At 45.5% G+C, this 7,801-nt stretch overlaps 1 protein-coding gene across 1 annotated transcript in view; it reads left to right on the top strand.

Moving 5' to 3' along the window:
- The first annotated feature begins 6,382 nt into the window (after nt 1-6,382).
- LOC106528523 (RNA-binding protein Nova-1) overlaps nt 6,383-7,801 on the top strand; it is a 53,352-nt gene continuing 51,933 nt past the window's right edge. Inside the window, exon 1 of the mRNA XM_014023707.1 lies at nt 6,383-6,394. The gene's annotated coding sequence lies outside the window, so the exon portion shown is untranslated. The remainder of the gene's footprint in view (nt 6,395-7,801) is intronic.

Below are 7,801 nucleotides of genomic sequence, written 5' to 3'. Positions count from 1 at the left end.
TTAAGAGTATCGGCCGGCTTTTACGAGTACGAGTACGAGTACTTGATGCTGGTATCGGACCCGATACCGATACCGGTATCGGTATCAGGACACCTCTAGTGGAAACCATAATAAAAGTGAACATACGGACAAAAGGCGAAAATGGCGTATGCCAAAAAAAATTCAGATTTATAAAACCGTGCGTACGCACRTTTCTGCACACCTTTCATTTATAAATCACAGCCGCACCTCAGAGTTTGCGCACGAGGTCCCGTCTCAGGTTCTACCATCTACACGCCCACATTCAACCATAAACAGTCAATGCAACGTACCTCATGAATGTTAAGGTGTATTTAAATCAGTCAGCTGATCAATGATTGGCTCAGACACGCTCCGTCGTGCGTCTGGAGGAAGACAAGTGATGACAGCTGCTCACGTGAACAGAATGTCTGCAATTCACACAGATTTTCCCTCATTTTGCAGGTTTACAGACGTTTAGAGCAATCTAAAGATTTTTATCAAAAACTCAGCTTCAAATAAAATTTCTCTCAGAGCCTGTAGGACGATAAAAACAATAAATAAAATTAAATAAGTCAGATAAAGATAGAAATAAGTTCACCGCTCTTCTCCTCGTCCTCCCCCTCCTGCCTGCTTTATTAACTGCAGCTGACCATCTCCTCACCCCCTCACATCCCCACATCCCTGCCTGCGTGTGAGAAATATGGACCGACCATCCATCCATCCATCCATCCATCCATCCATCCATCCATCCATCCATCCATCCATCCATCCATCCTTTAGTCTAAATTATGGGTGGGCAATCCTGGCCCTCAAGGGCTGCTATCCTGCATGCTTCACTTGTTTCCCCGCTTCAACACACCTGATTCAGTCTCTGAATTACCTCTTCAAGTTCTGCAGAAGCCTGATAATCATCCATTAATTCAAATCAGGTGTGTTGGAGCAGAGAAACACGTAAAACATGCAGGGCTGTGGCCCTTGAGGACCAGGRKTGCCCACCCCTGGTCTAAATCATGTGCATCATGTTTTTAAGTTTGGTGCTGGTCTGGTTGGTTTGAAGTAGTCTTATTTCTACATTAGCCACGATTGATGGGTTTTACTCTTGTGTCTGAGCTCATGCACTAAGTGACATGTTTGTGATTTTTCCTACATAAGCCACTATAAACAACCTAAACTAACCCTAACCCTAACCAATAAACAAACATACGTGACCCATCATATCCAATCGAGGATTAAGTCTAAAAGTTGTATGTGGAGAAATAGACAGATATAGTGTTTTGATTAAAACGCAGACACGGTAGAGCTCCCCCTCTACCGTGTCTGATATTGATCACGTTATTCCAACCCAACAGATCATTAACATGACTGGCAGTTCCAACAAAGAGAAGAAAGCCTGGGCTCTATCAGAGCTCAGCCCCTCCATGTGGTTCAGGACACAGAAATTACTCCCATCCTTTCAGCGCTGCTCTTCTTAAAATGAGCATCTTTCATTTAACTGTCCTCTGAGCTCGTGTTGCTGGCAGGCACACACCTACCAAAAGGTTGTGGCTGTGGGGAGGGGGGGTGGGGGGGCTACATATGATCTTGTTATGTTGCTAATGGAAAGGCTGGCACAGGAATGTGAGCTGTTTTTGTTTATTTATATATTTATTTTAATTTTTTTGGTGGGAAGGACACAGGTGCCCTTGCAGAGGGATGTGACGTGAGTGGACTGTGAATTTGCCAGGTGGCAGTGAAACAGAGAATAGRAGGGAGAGAAAGAAACGAAGACAGAGCAAAGCAAAGAGAAAATAGGAGCTGGTTAGATCCTGAGAGAGAGCTGAATCCACAGGGAAGCTGTGATTGTGTCAAGAGCTTCTTTGTGAGTGAGACGGTCGAATTTTCTGGAAGCATTCGCGGGGAATTGGTCACAGTGTTCGGCTTTAATGTGTGGATGAAAGTAATCAGTATCCAAAAGGAAAAGAGTTCATTTTGTTCAGGTTCCCTGGAAAGGACTAATAAATGAAGCCAGACCCCCACCCCTCCATGTTCACTCACTGGTACTTGAACACAAACACAAAGCAGGTTTTACACACGCTTGGTCACTTAAGATACCTCTCGGTGTAAGATTTATAGACGTAGTGATTGGCTTCATCACCCCCTCCACCATTCTGCGGCACTGCCATTTGCAATGGTTGATGAGCCCCTCCGCCCTCTCAAACATGGCCGTCCGTGGGACTGGGGTGGGGGAATCGAAGGGTGGGTGGCGTAAGGCGTACTGTCTCAGATCACTCCTCCTCCTCCTCGTTCTCTATGCAGCTCTTCGACCGGCGCTGAAGGTCATTCTTCTTCCTTGTTCAGGCGGCGCTCCGTCCGCTCGCTCACACGCTTCACCTTTGTTACTTTTCTCTGAAAACAGTCGCCGAGCCCACCGCCATATTTTATAGTGCTGCGTCAAAAGAGGCGGAGTAGTGGGGAAAAATTCAATTTTTTGGGGACCGGCATCGGGGGGGCGGTGACATGACGTGCCGCGGAGAGGAGGCCGGCCATTGGGCGAGCGAGGCGTCAGTCCTGCCCGCTGCTGCAGACGGACAGGCCACTCGATGAATATGGATGAGAGCAGTGAAAAGGGTGATGCGGCAGGGAAGACCCCCCCTCCTCAAACCGATGCAGGCTTGAACAATGCGTGCCGTCTTTCACTGAAAACACTCAGAGCCTGCATTAGCATTTTCTCAGACAATTGAGGCAGTGGCCAGCTGCAGGCATGGCTCAGATGCTGTGCTGAAACCCTTTTCTCTGCACCCACTCATGAATCAGACCTCAGTGAAAAAGCTCGACTGGCCGCATTCCTCAACACTACGGTCGCACCTATGCCTCGGCTAATGCTGAGATCCACTTCAGAGATTGTGCCCCGGCATTGATGGCGATCTGACAGAGGACTTGAGCAGCAGCAGATCTCAGAATGGGTAAGCATCAAACTCTTTTAGTCGGACTTGTTGAATTGATCCATCATGCAGGACTGGGGGGACTTTTATACACCTGCCAGCTCATTCYTTCGTTTTGGCTCGTTTTTTGTTCCATCGCCCTTGCTCCACGTCAGGCGCAGGTTAGCCCATTGAAATGCACAATGGATACTTGGAGGGTTTGTGAGAAGGAGGGGAGGATGGTCACAAGGCAGTTCCTCCTGACCCACCCCCCTTGAGTGACTTAACTAAACCCATTTGGCTCAGGGACCACGTCTCTCCTCCAAGCCATCCTTCCAGGGTTTGAACTAACACCCTCCTGGCTCAGCTTCCCAGTGTGCCCCACCGCCCCTGCTCCCTGGCGACAGATTGCCATGTTTACTCTACCACATGATGCCATTAAAACCTGTTACTGTGATCTCAGACACTAGGACAGAATTAATTATTGACTAATGACAGCAAASGTGGCTGTGAGGGTGACGGAGGGAATCTCAGCGGCTTCCTCTCCTGCTGGGTTTAGTGTGGCTGAAAGTTACGCAGTGGTTCAGAGCCTGTCTGTCAACAACAGGTCTTTGGATGTTGGGATCTTCTAATGAGCAGCAGTCAAATTAATTTATTTGCATTCGTTCTGTGTCAGATGCCTCACAATATGAGCGAGGGCTTAAGATTTACGGCAACGCAAAAACAACGCGTTTTTCTTTTCTTTTTCCCATCAAGGTCATTTTWTGAGAAAGGCAGGGAGCTGACTGCAACAACGCACAGAATTCAAACATCTCCTGAAATCTATCAGCGATGACCACATCAAGAAATAATCAGAATAAAAAATATTTTTAAAAGACCCTTTTTGTCATTATTCTGAAAAGCTGACATCATCCACGATCTGACATCTTTACAAGCTTTCGATGATGGATGTGTGCTTTTAGATTAGCTCACCAACACTGTCTAATTATTCCAGATGAAACGTGAAAGTGCATCAACAATCGCGGCTTTGAGTTAATGAATATTTGTCAGAACCATTGGTTCTGTGTGGCGCGTGTGAACCAGGCTGGGGCTCTGATGAAATGTGAAATCGTGGTATGTCACACTGTCATGTTCGTTCACGTCTGATCCTAATGGGTGCATTACTGAGGCAACAGGTTGGTCTCAGTGCTGGTGCACGCCAGCCTCCAGTGTCCTGTTTAAACGTGCTGACAGACCCTGCAGCTGGGGGGTCTCGGACCGTCTCGTGCCCCCCGCCCGAGATAAGATATAAGACGTGTGTCAGGAAGGTGGACGATGCTTTGTCACATCGCTGCCGCTCCGCTGACGTCACCCTTCAGGCAGCTGGGCAGGATGGAAAATGACGTCATTGCATCCAGATCAGTTTGCGGAGGAGGTGATTTGTATCGGTGCTTCCGTTTGCTCCAGAGCCAAGTGTTTACCAAGACGGGATCTTTGGGATTCATCCCCAGTCAGCGCACACCTGGATCTGTAGATTTGAGTCAGTGCTGGCAGGTTATTTAATGAGGTTTTGGTCTAATCTCTGTGTGGGGTTGATTGTTGATTACACTCAGTGTGATCGGACCGTGTGGGTTTCTGAAGGATTCTTTGGTGCTGATTGACTCCTAATTGGGATTGTTGGAGAAAGAARTCTTCCAGCTATAAAATCTCCCTGCAGACACGCCGTCAGTCACCGGCTGCTGAAAGCCACTTTAAATCACGCAAGCCCATTTCAAAATGGAGGAGATTTAGACCATTTGAGCAGTGTACCCCCTGAACAAATCCACAGGATTGGTTCCCATATGTTCTCTGCTCGTCTCTTAATTACAGCAGATAATTCTGGGTTCTTGTTCATGAGCTGCTTGGATTAGGAGTTCATGTGTTTGTGTAACTTCCTGTCTCAGGATACAGTTTTTATATTCAAATGAAGTCTCTTTACTCGTGTTACTTCACTGCACATGTTTGTACAGATGGATTACTTACACCAGCCTGGCTGGCAGTTTATTCCAGAAATCCTTGAAACTGGTTAAAATTAGATCTCTGCAAACTGGAAAGGAGGTCATCATTTACTCCACATGAAATCTGGGACAGGACTCAGGACATGCCACGGGTCTCTGAGAAAACCCGAAACACTCCAAACGCAGACACCGTTCCTCTTCTTGTCGCCGCCCTCAGTGAGCTGGGAGGGTTTTATGTTCTGTGTGTGTGTGTGTGTGCTGAGGTCACTGGGGGGGGTGGGGGGTCACCTGTAGGTGTGTATGCTCTTCCTGACGTCGGCCCTCTCCCACCTCTGTGTGTTTCTCCCCCAGAGGAGGGCGAGTACTTCCTGAAGGTGCTGATCCCCAGCTATGCAGCCGGCTCTATAATTGGCAAGGGTGGCCAGACCATCGTCCAGCTCCAGAAGGAGACGGGTGCCACCATTAAGCTGTCCAAATCCAAAGACTTCTACCCCGGTAAGAACCAGCACGCAGTCGTTCGCACCAGCAGACACATTTATCCCTAAAGGTGGCGTCTCACTGAGCTGCAGCTGTGTGGAAACGAGTCGGTCAAAGACAAATCCTTCAGAATTGTGAGAAAAGATGTGAAACTGTGCAGCAGGTGTTGAGCGGTCAGTTTTTTAACRGCTTTTTTGGCTTATTTTTGCATGAGGCGTTTGGAGGACTGTGGGTCGTGMATTTTGTTGTCCACCTCCGCCCACATCATCCCCACCTCCGCTCACTTTGTGCTTCACCTCTGCAGCCACCCCCACATTTCTGATTTAATCTGCTGGAACACACGATAAACACTTGGTTTTAGATTATTGATATCTATCATCGACCTGGTTTTAGCCCTGAACTTTGGTTTGAATGCTTTCTGTCAGAGGAGGCAGGTTGGAGGTGAGGTGGAGACTTTGTGACAGTTTTGAAAGTAAAGTTGTTGCTTGAACACCTTCCAATCCTTGAGATAAACTTAAGAGCCCTAACCTGGTGAGGGGGTCATGGTCCCCAAACTCACACAGATACAACAAGTTTTTATCTCTTCTTTTCATTATGCTGGCAGAACTAAATGACAGTAATTATAAATCTGGTGAAACAAATGATCTGTATGTCCCTGAAAGGCTGTCAGRTTCAACATTTCAGTCTTCAGATCATTTTTGCTAAAACTCATTTTGTGATGTTTTTTCTTTTAATAGAACTACAGGACCTCCTTCAGACAAGCTCTTTATTCATGAGGGCTGTGGTGACTGAGCATGTCACCGTCATGCCTGAACGACTCCCGTGATGCTTTTCTGCAGCAGAGCTCTGATTAGGTTAGATGTGGTGGAAAATACTCAACATTTTGATCAGGATACTGGTGGGAACTGCTGTGGTCACATTTCCACATGAAGCTGTGGCTTCAGGAGAACCTGAGAACCGGTCTAAACGTTCAGACTCCTTTTACCTGCAATGATCAACTGTTTTCACATGTTTCTGATCCAAGAGGAGGGAAAACTAAAGGTAAAATTTCCAGGTCCTATTCACTCAAAACTCAGTGATCAGACAGGTGTAATGGGCCTCAGTCCAACCTTTCCCCCAAAGTATTAACTTGTTTTATACTTTGAGTCGCACGTCTTGTTAAGTAAATAATAGGGCTGCAACGATACAGAAAATTCACGATTCGGTTCGGTTCAATACTTTGGTCTCACGGTTCAATATTTTTTCGATACAAAAAAAGAGAAATGTCCATGCCCTTTTTAACTTGTAATTTATTTAAATTAATTATGAACATTTGTTTAACTTCAAAAGTACAGTTTTTAAATTAAATGTTGCTGAAACATCAATTTTCTCAGTGGACCTGCACTCGAAAATGCAGCCTTGATGGAGTAGTCGAACACAGATCCACTGATCCTTCAAMACAGAGCATCTTCAGAAGACAAGMTGATAAAATAAATTTAAGAAATCTGTTTTGTTCGATACAAGTGTGGATTGAACCTAAAGCACTGTATTGAACAGTTCGATAAAGGTACATGTATTGTTGCACCCCCTAGTAAATAAGTAAGTAAAGTATGGTAAAGTTCTATTTATAAAGCGCCTTTCATAGAAATATATTCACAATGTACTGCACAATCATCAACAATGTATAATGGCAGAAAGACATAATAAAACATAAAACATCAAAACAAGAAAATAAATTTTAAATTCTAACTCAGAAACAGGTTGGAGGTAGAGCACGACAAGAGATGTGTTATGCAAGACTGTACAAATCAGAATAAGAAAAATGGACCTGGAATTTAAAAAATGGGGGGGAGGGTTATGCCGTATATTCAATAATACACAAACACATGGTTGGCGAGCAGGCACTAAAGGGTTAGGCTGCAATTAATGGTGAGTGATTAGCTAAAAGCTTGAGTAAAAAAGTGGGTTTTTACCCTTGTTCCCCGTTGTTGTGACAAAAAATTGCACACCTTCTGTCTGACAGCAGTCGTGTACATTACCCTCAGTCAGAACTCTGCGATGCAGGCCTTGCGGCTCGGAGCGCGTGATTGGTTCAAACCTCGTGGGAGTGTTTGTTCGTGAGGAGCAAATCAGCACTCGAGCAGGACTCAGAGCAGCTCTTCGTGTTATTTTGTTGAAATTTTTTTTGTCTGATGCCTGTTGTTACAGGAGCTAGAAGAGCAGCTGGTTTGATCCTATTGAATGTGAGCATGCAGCTGTTTACGTCTTTTTTCCATCACCTCCCTTACAAAAAAAAGATTTTCCTCTGTTGACTCTTAACCACACAAAAAACACTGATCGTTGAGTGAAATAAAAACACAATATCCGGCCATCATTATTGCTGTTTTTATTCCTATATGAGCTGAGGGATTATGATCATTTATGGCCTGCTGTCTCACGTCACATTTAAGTATAACCCAAGCTTTATAG

Source organism: Austrofundulus limnaeus, unplaced genomic scaffold (genome assembly GCF_001266775.1).
Source record: "Austrofundulus limnaeus strain Quisiro unplaced genomic scaffold, Austrofundulus_limnaeus-1.0 Scaffold388, whole genome shotgun sequence".
NCBI lineage: Eukaryota > Metazoa > Chordata > Actinopteri > Cyprinodontiformes > Rivulidae > Austrofundulus > Austrofundulus limnaeus.
This window is presented reverse-complemented; position numbering and strand designations above follow the sequence as displayed.